The sequence below is a fragment of the Lynx rufus genome, unplaced genomic scaffold (assembly GCF_022079265.1).
Source record: "Lynx rufus isolate CCGP_SWC_20201006 ecotype Redwood Valley unplaced genomic scaffold, mLynRuf1.p SCAF_11, whole genome shotgun sequence".
NCBI classification, from domain to species: Eukaryota; Metazoa; Chordata; class Mammalia; order Carnivora; family Felidae; genus Lynx; species Lynx rufus.
In genome coordinates, this window is record NW_025814825.1 from 10,787,219 (window position 1) to 10,804,275 (window position 17,057).

Genomic DNA, 17,057 nt, shown 5'->3' on the forward strand with positions numbered 1-17,057 from the left:
CACAGAACCCACTTCAGATCCTCTGTCCCCATCTCTCTGTGCCCCTCCCCCGCTCATGCACCTACACTCATTTGCTCTCTCTCTCTCTCTCTCAAAAATAAACATTAAAAAAAATATCCTAACATTCATTTCTTGTTCTCAAGAGAATTAAGATAAACAACATGGGAAGCGCTGCTGGCTACCCACACCTGGCTGCAGTACCCACACCTGGCTGCAGTACCTGGGCAGCTCCCAAGCCTATGGGTTGGTTTCTTTCTTTCTTTCTTTCTTTCTTTCTTTCTTTCTTTCTTTCTTTCTTTTTTTAATTATACCAGTATTTTGCTTAACTTTCTTGCCAAATACCAAATTTTTAAAATTGAGGTATAATGCACATAACATGATAGCAATTTCAAGTGCACAACACAATGATTTGGTATTTGTATATATTGCAAAAGTCCACACTAAGTCTAGTTAATGTCTGTTAACCATTCATAGTTATAAAATTTTTTTTCTCATGTTGAGAACTTTTAAGATCTGCTCTCAGCAATTGTCAAATATGCACTAACTATAGTCACCATGTTGTACATTACATCCCCATGACAATTATTTCATAACTGCAAGTTTATACGTTTTGACCCTATTCAGTCTCTTCAGTAAGTCTGTACCTTTTGACCTATAAGCAATAACATTATTAATATTTTAGATATACAGTTTTTAATCAGAGTTTTTACTTTCTTAACAGAATAGCTTATTTTTGAGGGCACTAAGTGCTTCAAAAAATGCTCAAAAACATCATTTTAATAGACTTACAATAAATAGGCTTATATGTATAAGGTATATAAATTAACCATTTCCCCTTTGGTGAATATTGATTTCTAATTTTTCAATTGTATAGATAATGTAGTGATCAAACTTGTTGAACATCATCTGCGTTTCTGATTCTTTAATTACAAGAGATTCCTAAAAGCGAAATCCCTGGGTCAAAGTATATAAGACATCTTAACTTACACATACAGTTAAATTTACCTTCAGAAAGAGAGTACCAACTTAGACAGCAAATGAGAGCATTCCACCATTGACAATGTGACAAACAAAATGTATCTTGGGTTTTTATTTGTGTTCTGGATTATTCTAACCAGACTGTACAGAGCAGAGAGAACCTTTTCTTGTTTTTCATCACTCCTATGATCTCAGTTCCTGGAGCAATGCCTGGCACACAATAAATATTTATTGAATTAATTATGTGAGTAAATAGTATGCTAAGCATACATGAAAACTGGAATTTCATACATTGCTGACAAATACTTAGGGGTTCTCAACACAGAACCTGTTAGGAAAACAAGTAAAGTTTCCCTGTTAGGAAAATAAGTAAAGTTATGCACCATAAGATGGGACTGACATAAGCTCTAGTTTCTAGCTTAGAGACTCCTTTTCCAGGTTCTTCTTGCCCTGCTTGCTGTGTGCGCCAAATTACTACTAATGCGGAATGCAGAAGTAACAGACTATAAATTGCCCCCCCACCCCCCCCCCCCCCATGCTTATGCTTGAGGCTCAGACTTCTGGAGAATGATCTCCTTTGAGCCCACCGGTGTAAAATAAACCTCCTGCCTTCCAAGATTTCCGAGTGCCGCTTGGTTTTTCCTCCAGCGTTCCAACCTGGTTCCGTAACATATTTGGTTCCCTGACCAGGAAACCCAACCAGGCTGGCCCATTGTTACCACCGGTTTGGGAAAATGACAAGGCAGTGACGGAATGAGGAATCACAACGGAGAAGGCAAGTTCTGCCTGAATTTCGGCAGTCTCTCCCTCGGTCGCCTCAGGCTGGCCCCGCTCCGCCATTCCCGCCAGACACGAGGAGACTTGGCAGGTGAGGACCTGGACCTGACGTCGGAACTGGTAAGGCCAGGCCCCAGTCTAGTCAGGCCCACTCACAAGAGTGGAAGGGGGACCTGATCACTCCCCGGAGACTTCAGTGGTCTCACAGGTAGGAATTCTGGTACAGGGCCCCAATTCAGTCTGGCACACCCTTAGAGGTGCAACGGGGACCTGATCACTCCCCAAAGACATCATAGGTAGGAATTCTGTGGGAGGGAATGTAATAACCTCTGGTGTGTATGTGAGTGTGAACATGCGACTCGGTCTGGCTCGCCTGCCAAGTTCGATTCTGTGGCTCCATGGGTGGGCACCGTTAAGGTTCCCAAAAGCCCACAGGGTTTACGTGGGCCCGTCTGCGATTCAGTGGTGAACGGCATACAGTCCATGGCGGCATCAGGCCAGGGAAGGCCCAGCCACCAAAAGGGGGGAAGCCCAGAGCCCCCTTAGCAAAAGACTTACCGCGAGGAAAAGGGATACTGGAAGAATGAGTGCCTGAATCGGAAGGGGCCCCCAAAGCCCAGCTGATATCAGGAGGAACCTCAAGAAGGGGACCTTATTGGTCTAGGCCGAGATAGAATCAGACTGAAGGGGACACTTACTCTCTATGTTCCTCTGCCTAATAGATGTGAGGGCTTCTCCCTCATTCATTTTCAGGGTTAACAGCTATAATTGGAGCCAAGTGTGGTAGTCTTCCTCGGGACAAGGACTTTAAGGAATATTCCCAAGCAGTTGCTGCTTCGCCTTCCCCTCCCCCTCATGTTTCTGCACCAACTTGGGTGTGGTCCTATACCATCCTCAGTGCCTCAGGCACCAATGGTTCCTCCTCCCACCCTCGAGGTCAAGAGCAAAGTGCACCCCCTTGGACCACCCACTTCAGATGCCTCCACTGGTGTCCCAGGTGAAAATTGACGATGGGGAAAAATTGATTGGCTTTTAAGTGGACGCAGGCAAAACATATTCGGTGTTTAAACTAATTTAAGTTTGGGGCACCTGGTGGCTCAGTCAGTTAAGCATCCGACTTCAGCTCAGGGCATGATCTCGTGGTCTGTGAGTTTGAGCCCCGCGTCGGGCTCTGTGCTGACAGCTTGGAGCCTGGAGACTGCTTCGGATTCTGTGTCTCCTTCTCTCTCTGCCCCTTCCCCACTTGTGCTCTGTCTTTCTCTGTCTATCAAAAATAAATAAATGTAAAAAAAAATTTGGCCAAGTAATCTTTGACAAAGCAGGAAAGAATATCCAATGGAATAAAGACAGTCTCTTCAAGTGGTGCTGGGAAAACTGGACAGCGGCATGCAGAAGAAAGAACCTGGACCACTTTCTTACACCATACACAAAAATAAACTCAAAATGGATGAAAGACCTAAATGTAAGACAGGAAGCCATCAAAATCCTCAAGGAGAAAGCAGGCAAAAACCTCTTTCATCTTGGCCGCAGCAACTTCTTACTCAACATGTCTCTGGAGGCAAGGGAAACAAAAGCAAAAATGAACTCTTAGGACCTCATAAAAATAAAAATCTTCTGCACAGCGAAGGAGAAACAATCAGCAAAACTAAAAGGCAACCAGAAGATATTTGCAAATGACATATCAGATAAAGGGTAAGTATCCAAAATCTATAAAGAACTTCTCAAACTCAACCCCCAAAAAACAAATAATCCAGTGAAAAAATGGGCAAAAGACATGAATAGACACTTCTCCAAAGAAGACATCCAGATGGCCAACTGACACATGAAAAAATGCTCAACATCATTCATCCTCAGGGAAATACAAATCAAAACCACAATGAGATACCACCTTACACCTGTCAGAATGGCTAACATTAACAACTCAGGCAACAACAGATGTTGGTGAGGATGTGGAGAAAGAGGATCTCTTTTGCATTGTTGGTGGGAATGCAAGCTGGTGCCACCACTCTGGAAAACAGTATGGAGGTTCCTCAAAAAACTAAAAATAGAACTACCCTATGACACAGCAATTGCACTACTCACCATTTATCCATGGGATACAGGTGTGCTGTTTTGAAGGGACACATGCACCCCCATGTTTATAGCAGCACTATCAACAATATCCAGAGTATGGAAAGAGCCCAAATGTCCATCGATGGATGAATGGATAAAGATGTAGTATATATGTATAGTGGAGTATTACTCGACAATCAAAAAGAATGAAATCTTGCCATTTGCAACTACATGGATGGAACTGGAGGGTATTATGCTAAGTGAAATTAGAGAAAGACAAAAATCATATGACTTCACTCATATGAGGACTTTAAGATACAAAACAGATGAACATAAGGGAAGGGAAACAAAAACAATGTGAAAACAGGGAGGGGGACAAAACAGAAGAGACTGATAAATATGGAGAACAAACTGAGGGTTACTGGAGGGGTTGTGGGAGGGGGTATGGGCTAAATGGGTAAAGGGCACTAAGGAATCTACTCCTGAAATCATTGTTGCACTATATGCTAACTAATTTGAATGTAAATTTTTAAAAATAAAAAATAAAATTTAAAAAAACATAATTTAAAAAAATGCAAAAAAAATTTTTTGAACTAATTTAAGTTTGTTGGACCTGTGTTTAAAGTTATCAGCAAAGGTCAAAAAGCTCATGTTATCTCTGTTGCAATTTGTTAGCAAAAAGATGACTTAAAATGATAGTTAATTTTGTCTGTCTCAAAGTTTTCATGGGTAATTGTTAAGATAGCTTTTAAGGTCTTTGGTAACCTGAAACTTTCCAAATAGGATGGAGTGCTAAAGCTTTGATTACTCAACATAGGTTTGTGTTTTTAACTTCTTATTGCAGAGAAACGAAGGCTGTTTGGACCTAATGGAAAACATGCTTTGTGCTTAATTGGTTCATGAACTTATCATCTAAAAAAAATTCTGGTGTAAACAAGGAAAGCAACCCTGTATGTAGGAAAGTAGGAGGTATGTAAGAAAGATATAAGGAATGGAAATACATTTTTTATTGAGAGTAAAAGAAAATAATTTTGTCCTAAATGAGACTGGTTGTTTGGAGAGAAATGGCTTTGGTACAAAGTTTGAAGGCAAAGGAAAGGTGTAGAAGGTTCGTGAAGGGAAATCTTTGGAAAGGAATTTTGTGTGTGCTCAGGATGGACTAAGGTTGAGATAAATGGAATTTGAAAAGTACACTGGTATAAGGTTGAAATCCTGCCTTTCTCTGTGTTCAAAAGACAAAGTTTTCTTGGACTGTTGATCTGCTCTTGATAAGACAGTGTAAACAAAGGGTTTTTTTTTCTCCTTTGTCTGCTGGGAAAACCAAAGCTTTAGATTTCATTTTTATGAGGTCTTTCATGAAAGAATTTCTAGAACTAAAAAGCTGCGTTCAAACTGAACAAGAATTAGAAACATAGGACTAAATGAACTGAGGAAGATTATAGTTTTGAGACTCTTGTTGGAAATATTGCTGGTTCTCTAATGTTTGCTCTTCCAGATTAAGAATACACAGAAATTCATTTGTAAACTGAAGCGTTTATCTTTTCTCTCTACCTAAACTCTCTGAAATTCAAAAACTCTCAGTATTATTTCTTTCATAGCAATTACAGTTGTTTGCATAAGTTCAATAAGAATCTGTTCATCTTGTTACAGATCACCATTGGAAATACTGGTTATTTTACCAAGGCTTTGACTGGAATGTCATATTTGAGAATTATATGCATAGACTCAGATATGACCAGACAGCTTTAAGGAACTAAGGTTGGCTTTATGAAATACAGAGCCATAAAGCCCCTTAGAAATGTTGGCCTGATACCTTGCTTGCAGAGTTCCCAGCAGTCTCACTAGGTGAGTAAAGAAGGTCACTTCCTGGGGCGCCTGGGTGGCGCAGTCGGTTAAGCGTCCGACTTCAGTCAGGTCACCATCTCGTGGTCCGTGAGTTCAAGCCCCGCGTCAGGCTCTGGGCTGATGGCTCAGAGCCTGGAGCCTGTTTCTGATTCTGTGTCTCCCTCTCTCTCCGCCCCTCCCTCGTTCATGCTCTGTCTCTCTCTGTCCCAAAAATAAATGTTGAAAAAAAAAATTAAAAAAAAAAAAAAAGGTCACTTCCTGGCAGGTGCAGGAACCTCAGGATATCTTGGGGACCTCATGAAGAGGAATTTGCCCAATTCTACAGGTGTTGCAGGCCTGTCTGATGGCAAGTATTTGGCTTGGCTTCTGGCCTGGAGAGGCTACTAAAAGTTCAATCTGGAGATTCCTTACAAAAGGTTCCAACAAAGCAAACTTTGTCACTATTTTTGCTGAGCTTATGTAAATAATTAGGCCAGGTTTGTTAAGACTGGATTTGTTCTACAAATGTGTTGGTCTCGATTTGGCTATCTCTGGAAATGGGGGTTTTTAGGGAGAAAAACTATGTCTTAACAACACACTGTTATGAGTGTTAAATTCCAGTTCTGATTGTCTTTAAATGTTTGTTTGCCTAAACTAGACCCCTTGAGGTAAACTTTAGAAAAATTGTCACAGTATTTCATGTATAGACAATCTTCTGTGGTGGTTATTCTGTGGGGATAATAATAAGACCCCATGGGTCCATCACTCCAGAATTAAGAAGGCCAACTCTAAAGAGCCCTCAACCTGGGAAAGTAACTCAGACCTGGTCGACCCGCTTAAACTGACCCTTAAAAAGATGCCGGCCTGTGAGATCTTCAGCCCTGCTCCAGCCACACCCCGGAAGCTGGCTGGCCTGCGCACAGCAGAAGCTTGAGGAATCAGTGTGTGGACTAAGTCCAGGTGCTTGGATGCAACTCTGCCAACTCTTGCTCCTTACTATTGGACTATTAGAGGCTGCCCCACAAACTGGAAATCCTGGCTTCCTGCCCTGGCAGGACCCCTCCTTTCCATAATTTTACTTGTGACCATCGGCCTCTGTATCTTAAAACCCTGGTATGCTTCACTGAAAACACCATTGCTTGCCAAACTGCAACACACATCTTAGCCCTCCAAGGGTACCAACCCCTAGAGCTAAAGGGTGATGCGTACTAAAAAAATATCTTTAAAAGAGGCATCAAAGGGGGAAATGTTGGGAAAATAAGTAAAGTCATGCACCATAACATGGCCTATGGGACTGACATAAGCTCTAGTTTCTAGCTTAGAGACCCCTCTTCCGGGTTCTTCTTCCTGCCCTGCCTGCCGTGTGTGCCAAATTACTACTAATGTGGAATGCGGAAGTAACAGATGATGAATTGTCCCCCTGCTTGTGCTTGGGTCTCAGACCTCTGGAGAATGATCTCCTCTGAGCCCACCAGTGTAAAATAAACCTCCTGCCTTCCAAGATCTCTGAGTGCCACTTGGTCTTTCCGCCAGCATTCCAGCCTGGTTCCATAACATGCCAGCCAACATTTCTGTTTCAGGAGCATCACTGTTATTGTCAGTACACTGCAGTTGGTTCATGCAATTACATGGAAATTTTATTATAGATTGCCTTTCTTATTTTAGAAAATTTGAATAGAGAACAAATTAAAGTTCTGATACTAGAGCATAGTTTTCACAAATTTAACAGAATTAATACTATCATAGGTGTGCCAAAAGGAGCACCTTTTTAACCTCATTGAACTTCAGCCTCATTGGTCCTAACCATCAGCTACATGTTCAGTTGGATGAGAAAATATATATTGAAAAGACTGCTTAATTTTTCCATAGTGATCATGAAATACATGTGCAAGTTTTAAAAATACAGGGGTCGTGGGGTGCCTGGGTGGCTCAGTCCATTAAGTGTCTAACTTCAGCCCAGGTCATGATCTCACAGTTCCTGAGTTCGAGCCCCACATCGGGCTCTCCAATCTCAGTGCAGAGCCCACTTCAGATCCTCTGTTTCCCTCTCTCCCTGCACTCCCCAGCTCATTTCTCTCTCTCTCTCTCTCTCTCTCTCTCTCAAAAATAAACATTTAAAAATAAATAAGTAAAAACTGTGTTTGTTTAGGGGCGCCTGGGTGACTCAGTCAGTTAAGCGTCCTACTCTTGATCTTGGCTCAGGTCATGATCTCCTGGTTCTTGAGATCGAGCCACATGTCAGGCTCTCTGCTGACAGCACACGGCCTGCTTGGGATTCTCTCTCTCCCCCTCTCTCTCTCTACCCCTACCCCACTGATGCACTCTCTCTCTCTCTCTCTCTCAAAATAAACTTTTAAAAAATAATAATAAATAATGAAAGTACAGTGTTTGTTTACTTTTTTGAAGTTTTCTTAATCTAGTTTAGAAGGATAAAATTTTGTAACTCAGTACTTTGAAGCTTCTAGATATACTGCATTGCTTCTCAAATGAAAACATTTCTTTTTGTTGTTGTTTATTTTGAGGGAGCATGCGAGCATGCACGCGTGGGAGAAGGGTAGAGAGAAGAGGGAAAGAGAGAATCCCAAGCAGGCTCTTCACTCTTTGTGTGGAGCTCGATGCTGGCCTTGAACTCACTAACCCTGAGATCATGACCTGAGTGGAAATTAAGAGACCACCACTTAAACAGAATCCTAACTGCTTTACAGGTTTCTAAGAATAATAGATAATACTTATTGAGTATTTTTTATGTGCTAGACATGGTTCTGAGAACATTTTCTCCTCAGAGCACCCCCATGAGATAAATGCTATTATAATCTCCATCTTTATTTTACAAATAAGTAAATGGAGGCTCAGAAAATTTAAGTAACTTGCCCAAGTCCTACATTTAGGTAATACCTAAGGTTGAACCTAATTAACAGTCGAATCCTAGAGTCCATGTTCTTAACCACTATGCTTTAGAATATATGCAAGGACCAGAATTTGAGAAACTCTCACTTAAGGAACTAAAATCTTAGTTCCATAAAATTGTAAACTAACACTGAAAATGAGAAATTTTGTCTTAAGTGCAAAATAATTTTTCAGATCACTGAAATGAAAACTCAGAACTTTGGAGCACCTGAGTGACTCAGTCAGTTAAGCATCTGACTCTTGATTTCCTTTCAGGTCATGATCTCACAGTTTGTGGGTTCAAGCCCTACATCGGGCTCCACATTGAGAGTGTGGAATCTGCTTGGGATTCCCTCTCTCTCTCTCTCTCTCTCCTCTCTCTCTCCCCCTCCCTGCCTCTTCCTCCCCTCTATGTCCTTCCCTTCTCTCTTTCTCTCTCTGCCCTTTCCCCTCTCGCTCTCTTCTCTCTCAAAATAATTAAATAAACTTAAAAAAATCAGAACTTTAAAATTCTCTTACAATTTACAGACACTCAAATATACAAAGGAATTTGGTATAAGAAACATTAGAATTTAATTCCAGTATACACAGTGTTATATTAGTTGCAGGTGTACACTATAGTGATTCACCAATTCTATACATTATTCAATGCTCATCACGATGAGTGTACTCCTAATCCCCTTCACCTATTTCACCCATTCTGCCCCCCCCCACACCTTCCCTCTGGTAGCCATCAGTTTGTTCTCTATAGTTAAGAGTCTGTTTTTCAGTTTGTCTCTTATTTTCCTTTGTTCATTTGTTTGTTCCTTAAAATCTACATGTGAGTGAAATCATATGGTATTTATCATTCTCAGATTGATTTATCTCACTTAGCATTATGCCCCCTAGATCCATCCATGTTGTTGCAAATGGAAAAATTTCATTCTTTTTATGGCTGAATAATATTCCATTGTCTATATATACCACATCTTCTTTATCCATTCATCTATTGATGCACACTTGGGCTGCTTCCATAATTTGGCTATTGTAAATAATGCTTCAATAAATATTGGGGTGCACATATCCTTTCAAATTAGTGTTTTCTTGTTCTTCGAGTAAATATCCAGCTGTGTTATTACTGGGATATATGGTCATTCTATTTTAAAAATTTTGAGGAACCATCCTTCACAGTGGCTACACCAGTTTACATTCCTACCACCAGTGCCCCAGGATTCCTCTTTCTCCACATCATCACCAACACTTCTTGTTTGTTTTTTTTTGTTTGTTTGTTTTTTATTTTAGCCATTCTGACATGTGTGAGGTGATATCTCATTGGGGTTTGATTTGTATCTCTCTGATGATAAGTGATGTAGAGCATACTTTCATGTGTGTTGGCCATCTGTGTCTTTCTTGGAGAAATGTTTGTTCATGTCTTCTGCCCATTTTTTATGTTATTTGTGGGGGTTTTTTGATGTTGAGTTACATATGTTGTTTATGTATTTTGCATACTAACCCTCTATTGGATATGTCATTTGCAAATATCTTCTCCCATTCAGTATGTTGTCTTTTAGTTTTGTTGATTGTTTTTTTCCACTGTCCAGAAGCTTTTTATTTTTATATAGTCCCAATCATTTATTTTTGCTTTTGTTTCCCTTGCTTCAGGAGACATACATAGAAAAACATTGTTACAACCAATGTCAGTGAAATTACTGCCTGTGCTCTCTTCTAGGGTTTTTGTGGTTTCAGATCTCACAGTTAGGTCCTTAATCCATTTGAGTTTACTTTTGTGTATTATGTAAGAGAGTGGTCCAGTTTCATTCTTTTGGATGTAGCTGTCCAGTTATCCCAGCACCATTTGTTGAAGAGACTGTCTTTTTCCCATTGCAAATTCTTGCTTCCTTTGTTGAAGATTAATTATCATATAATCATGGGTTTACTTCTAGGCTCTAGTCTATTTTTGCACCAGTTATACATTTTGATTACTACAGCTTTGTAGTAATCTGGGATTGTTTCACCTCCAATTTGGTTCTTTTTCAGATTGCTTTGGTTAATCAGGATCTTTTGTGGTGCCATACAAATTTTAGCATCATTTGTTCCAGTTCCGTCAAAAATGCTGTTGGTATTTTGATAGGGATTGCATTACATCTGTAGATTGCTTTGGGTAGTATGAACATTTTAATATTTGTTCTTCCAATCCATGAACATGGAATATCTTTCCATTTGCTTGTGTCATTTTCAATTTCTCTCATCAATGTTTTATAGTCCTCAGAGTACAGGTTTTTCACCTCCTTGGTTAAGTTTATTCCTAGATATTTTATTATTTTTGGTGCAATTGTAAATGGGATTATTTTCTTAATTTATATGAAACACTAGAATTTGAAAGCAAATGTATCATTTTATCATTTATGAAAAATGTGTGAAATTCCAAACAAAATTAAAAGAAATACTAGAAAACTGTATTGTCTTAAGCACGCAAGATTTATTTCTGATTACATAAAAATAGTTGTTGACCAAGTGTAAGGGTTTTTTTGTTTGTTTTGTTTTGTTTTTTAAGAGAGAATGAGATTACAAGCAGGGAATAAGGGCAGAGGGAGAGAGAGAAGGGAGAGGGAAAGAGAGAGAGAGAGAGAGATGAGAGAGAATCCTAACTAGGCTCCATGCTCAGCCTGATGCAGAGCTCAATCCCATGACCCTGGGATCATGGCCTGAGCTAAAACCAAGAATCAGACGTTTAACCAATTGAGCCACCCAGAAGCCTCAATTCTGCTGCATTCTAAAATCTGAGAAACATTGTTCTAGAACAAATAAAAATGCTTAAGAAACTTACACTTGGTCAGGGCACGTGGGCAGCTCAGTCACGTAAGCGTCCAACTCTTGATTTCAGCTCAGGTCATGATCTCACAGTTTGTGATATCAAGCCCTGAGTTGGGCTCTGCACTGACAGCATGGAGTCTGCTTGGGATTCTCTCCCTCTTTCTCTCTCTGTTCCTTGCCAGCTCAAGCTCGCTTTCTCTCTCTCTCTCTCTCTCTCTCTCTCTCATCTCTTTCTCTCTCAAATATAAATAAACTCTTAAAAATTAAAAAAAAAGTGCATCAGAATCATCTTTGGGGGATTTGTTAAAATACAGATTACTGAACTTCATGCCCAGAATTTCTGATTTCATAAGTCTGAGATGAGGCACAAGAATTTACATTTCTAACACGTTTCCAAGTGATGCTGATGCTATACTTGAAGAATCATATAGAAAATGCATGATGTTTCTAATGCCTTAAATCATAAAAATATTTATCTAAAATGTTATATAATTTGATTTTAATTTTTATTCTTGGTCAAAAAGTAGAGAAAGGAAGAGTTTTTTTTTTTTATTTAATGTAATCAATTGATAGCCCTGTTGTGCCCTATGGTGACAGATTATGCTTAAGGTAAAATTCACATTAACAATTTATTTTTTAAACATTACTTTGTATTTCCTAAATGCCAGGCACATGCCAGACTTTGGGGATAAAAAGATAAATAAGTCACTAGCTCTCTTTCAAAGAATTCTCAACCAGTGGGGAACCCAACATAAAAATTGTAATATGAAAGAAATTACATAAGATGCTTAGGAACATGATGCTAGGGCAATAACTGCCCAGGAGACAGTCAGAGGGAGCTTCAGAGATGAGGTGGCATTTAAGTTGGTCCAAAAACATACACAAAAAAGTGTCTGGCTGTTCCAAAAGTGGGAATAGGTATCTTAGGCAGAGTGCATGGATTGATGACAGGACAAGCAAATTGGATATAGAAATAGAGGAGCGAAGAGGATAGGAGAGAGCAGAGGTGAGCCTTTAAAGATCTGCTGGAGCCGTTGTCTACAATTTGATTTTCATCTTTGTAGATTTGGAAATCCAAACTTCAGTTCAACAGTGACTGTGTGTCAGGCTCCAATGCCAGGTACCCTGGGAGAGAAGAGACATCAGTGAGTGAGCTATACTTCTCAATCTCAAGGCTCTTCTAATCTTTATTACCGAATATGTCTCTGTTTTTTTTTTCTCTCTCTCCCCTTAAAATAAATTGTGATTTCATTTCTGCAAGGAAAAAGCAGCATAACCTCCCATTGAATTGCTGAGAAAACTTGAGGCAGGTAAAGTTTAAGCAGCTTGCCTTTCTTCACCCAGTAAGTAGGCTTGCACAAATTCTGGCATCCTGGTTACCCTAAGGTGGTCCTGAGGTGCAGATACCAGGCAGGGTGTTTTTCAAATGACCCAAATTATTTAATTTAATTATTTATTCTTCTCTAGTTTTAATCACATTCCATTTGGACCCCTAGAGTGGCTTTATATGCCCTTCAAAAATGCCAAATAAATATGCTGTTTAAAGAGGAATCAATTACCCCGAGAGGGTAGAAGTTCATAAATCTACATTTATATGATGATTTCTCAATTATTCGTATCTCTTTTTTAACTTTTTTTAAAGTTTTTAATCATCAATTTAGTATATGAATATAATCTCCTTATAAACAATAAGATAGTACAGAAAAAACTAAAATCCCATTTGACAATTCCGTCCTACTACCTCCCCCAGAGATCCATCAGGTTTGTTTTTGAGAACTGTGTGGACACTTTCCTGAATTCTTTTTTGATTTGAGAGAGCGTGTGCAGGAGAGAAGGGCAGAATGAGAGAGAGAGAGAGAAGAAAGAAAGAGAGAGAGAAAATCTCAAGCAGGCTTCACAGTCAGCACAGAACTGAACATGGGGCTGATCCCACGACCCTAGGATCATGACCTGAGTCACTCAACTGACTGAGCTACCCAGGCACCCTGACACTTTCCTGAATTCTAATCTACCAAGTAAATGTAGAGAAATCATAAGCCTCACATTCAAATAGCTTAGTCATTAAACCTGCCCATGGGTGTGCCTGGGAACACTAATGCTTATTTGTCCCTCTGTAATACTCTTGGTTTGTTTACAGTCTCCTGGGACTACAGACAACAGAAAGTTGATTCCTGTTATTCCCTAGCTCTTAGCACAAAAGAATCCACTTAGCTTTTGCTTATGACTGCTGCCTCAAAACCAGGTTACTCATTAGTAAATACCAGTTTACTTCCTTGAAAATGTAAAATCCTTAAGAATAGAGTACTGGCATTCAAAATGTACATAAACACTGTCTATGTTACTAGCTGGTAAAAAGAAAATAACTATAAAAAATAATTATAAGTAAAATAAGTTTTAAATCAAAATCTGGAAGAAAATTTATGTTTGAATTAGTTTCATCTAGCGGTGAAGATTGTATATATATATGTATGCGTGTGTGTGTGTGTGTGTGTGTGTATATATATATATATATATGGCACTCTATTACTTTGTGTTTACTATTATGCATATTTCCTAGACTTAATAGAGCTCTGGAACACTGCCTTTGCTAAAATATTAGCTTGGTTTTGTTAAAATAATAACCTGGTTTTGAATTCCTCACCTATGTTTATGTTCAAACACCCACTGTTTTGGAATTTTTCACATTTCTGTTGAAGTTTACCATTCTCATCATTATGACATACTATTTATCAACCAAATTTAAAAAATTTTATGTTTATTTTTGAAGGAGAGAGACAGGGCATGAGTGGGGGAGAGGCAGAGAGAGAGGGAGACACAGAATCCTAAATGGGCTCAAGGCTCTGAGCTGTCAGCAGAGCCCGACGTGGGGCTCGAACTCACAAACCCCAAGATCATGACCTGAGCCAAAGTTGGATGCTTAACTGACTGAGCCACCCAGGCACCCCTCAACCAAATTTTTAAAAAATACTTTGACTACTTGAAAATAAGACCCACATTCTTGCCCCCTAAAAAGTCCAAGGAATTAGAGTGAACTGAAGAAAATAGGTTATAAACTGATGTTATGATTCTTTCTAAGAAAAACATGATTCAGCACTTTGTTTGCAGTAGTAAAACTTTGAACATAGGCCAAAAATTGCTTAGGCTCTTTCTACTGCAATATAGTAGGTATATTTGACTATCCAACTATACTGCATATTTGTATTTTGAATTCTGAATCTCTGGATAGTCTCACAGTTAAAAGACATCAATCTTTTTGTAAAGCACTGTGAAATTTTGCTCTATCTTGAAATTAATGGGGAAAAGTGGATCTACAGAGTCTCTAGAGAAAAATGCTATCTCTCTACAACATACTATTTGGATTTAACTTTAGCAATGGTGGGAAATAGTGGGCTTTTTAATATTATAGATCTTATTACAATCTTATGAATAAGTAAACAAAATAATAATAACTCTTAAAAACTTTTAGCCTTCTCTATTTATGTATATCCTTCTGTTTTCTTTATGTACACTTACAAATGCATTCTTACAGAAATATACATATATTATTCAAAAATATTCATATATATGATATATAGAGATATAAAATATATATCATATATATACAAAGTTATATATAGATATAAAATATGTAGTTAACACAAAAGAAAGCAGTAATGGAGGAATAGAGAAACAAAGACACAAGACATGTAGAAAATAGCAAATGACAAACTTATACCATAACTTATCAGTAGCTATATCAAATGTAAATGGAATAAACTCTCTAATCAAAAGGCAGATGTCAGCAGAATTAATTTTTTTAACTAACCTAACTATGCTTTCTATAAGAGACACACTTTTTTTTTAATTTTTAAATTTTATTCATTCAAAAAAAATTTTTAACATTTATTTATTTTTGAGAGACAGTGCGAGACAGAGCATGAGCAGGGGTGGTGCAAAGGGGGGTGGGGGGTGGGACACAGAATCCAACACAAGCTCCAGGCTCTGAGCTGTCAGCACAGAGCCCAACACGGGGCTTGAACCCACGGACTGTGAGATCATGACCTGAGCCGAAGTCAAACACTTAACTCAGGTGCCCCTAAATTTTATTTCATTCCAAGTTAGTTAACATGTAGTGTAATAATGATTTCAGGAGTAGAATTTAGTGATTTATCACTTACATACAACACCAGTGCTCATCCCAACAAGTGCCCTCCTTAATGCACATCACCCATTTAGACCATCCTTGGACACAACACCCCTCCAGCAACCCTGTTTGTTCTCTGTATTTAAGAGTCTCACATGGTTTGCATCCATCTCTCTTTTTATCTTATTTTTCCCTCCATTCTCCTATGTTCATCTGTTTTGTTTCTTAAATTCCACATGAGTGAAATCATATGATATTTATCTTTCTCTGACTGACTTATTTTCCTTAGCAAGATACACTCTAGTTCCATTCATGTTGTTGCAAATGGCAAGATTTCATTCTTTTTCATCACCGAGTAATATTCCATTGTGTATATGTATATATATACATATATATATATATATATATATATATATATATATACCACATATTCTTTATCCACTCATCAGTCAATGGACATTTGGGCTCTTTCCATAATTTGGCTATTGTTGATAGTGTTGCTATAAACATTAGGGTGCATGTACCCCTTCAAATAAGAATTTTTATATCCTTCAGATAAATACCTAGTAGTGCAATTGTTGGGTCGTAGGGTAGTTCTATTTTTAATTTTTTGAGGAACGTCCATACTGTTTTCCAGAGTGGCTGCACCATTTTGCATTCCCACCAGCAGTGCAAAAGGGTTCCCCTTTCACTATGTCCTTGCCAACATCTGTTATTTCCTGAGTTGTTAATTTTATCCATTCTGACAGGTGTGATGTGGTATCTCATTGAGAGACATGCTTTAAATTCATAGACACAAATAGGTTGAAAGTAAAAGAATGGGAAAAAATTATGCCATACAAAGAGTAACCAAAAGAGTTTAAATAACTATACTAATATCAGACAAAACAGACTTTAAAACAAAAGTTGTTACTGGAGACAAAGACATTTTATAACGATAAAAGGATCAATTCATTAGGAAGATGTAACAATTATAAACACATACACACCTAACAACAGAACCCCAAAACACGTGAAGAAAAAACTGGCAGAATTGGAGAAATAGACAACTTAATAATAGTTGGAGATTTCAAAGTCTACTTTCAGTAATAGAACAAGGAGACAGAAGATCAGGAAGGAAGCAGAAGACTTTAATAACACTATAAACCTAACACTACAGACCAAACAGACATCTATACAACATCCTCCAATAATAGTAAATAACACATTTTTCTCAAGTGCACATGGAAAATTCTCCAAAATAGATTATATGTTAGGCCATAAATAAGTCTCTTAATTTTCTTTTACTTTTATTAATTCCCAGGGGCACCTGGGTGGCTCAGTCGGTTAAGCATCCATCTCTTGATTTCGGCTCAGGTAATGATCTCATGGTTTCATGAGTTCAAGCCCCAAGTCAGGCTCTGTTGACAGTACAGATCCTGCTTGGGATTCTCTCTCTCTCTCTCTCCCTCTCAGTCCCTCCCCCACCTTTCTCTCTCTCAAAATAAATAAATAAACATTTGAAAATAAATATTTCTTGAAGACATCCTCTTATGTATCTATCCTTACTGTTCTAGTTTAAGGCCTCATCATCTCTGCTGAGCCTTCTCCTAGTCTTCTCTCTTCTCCTCTCGACATCCACCCT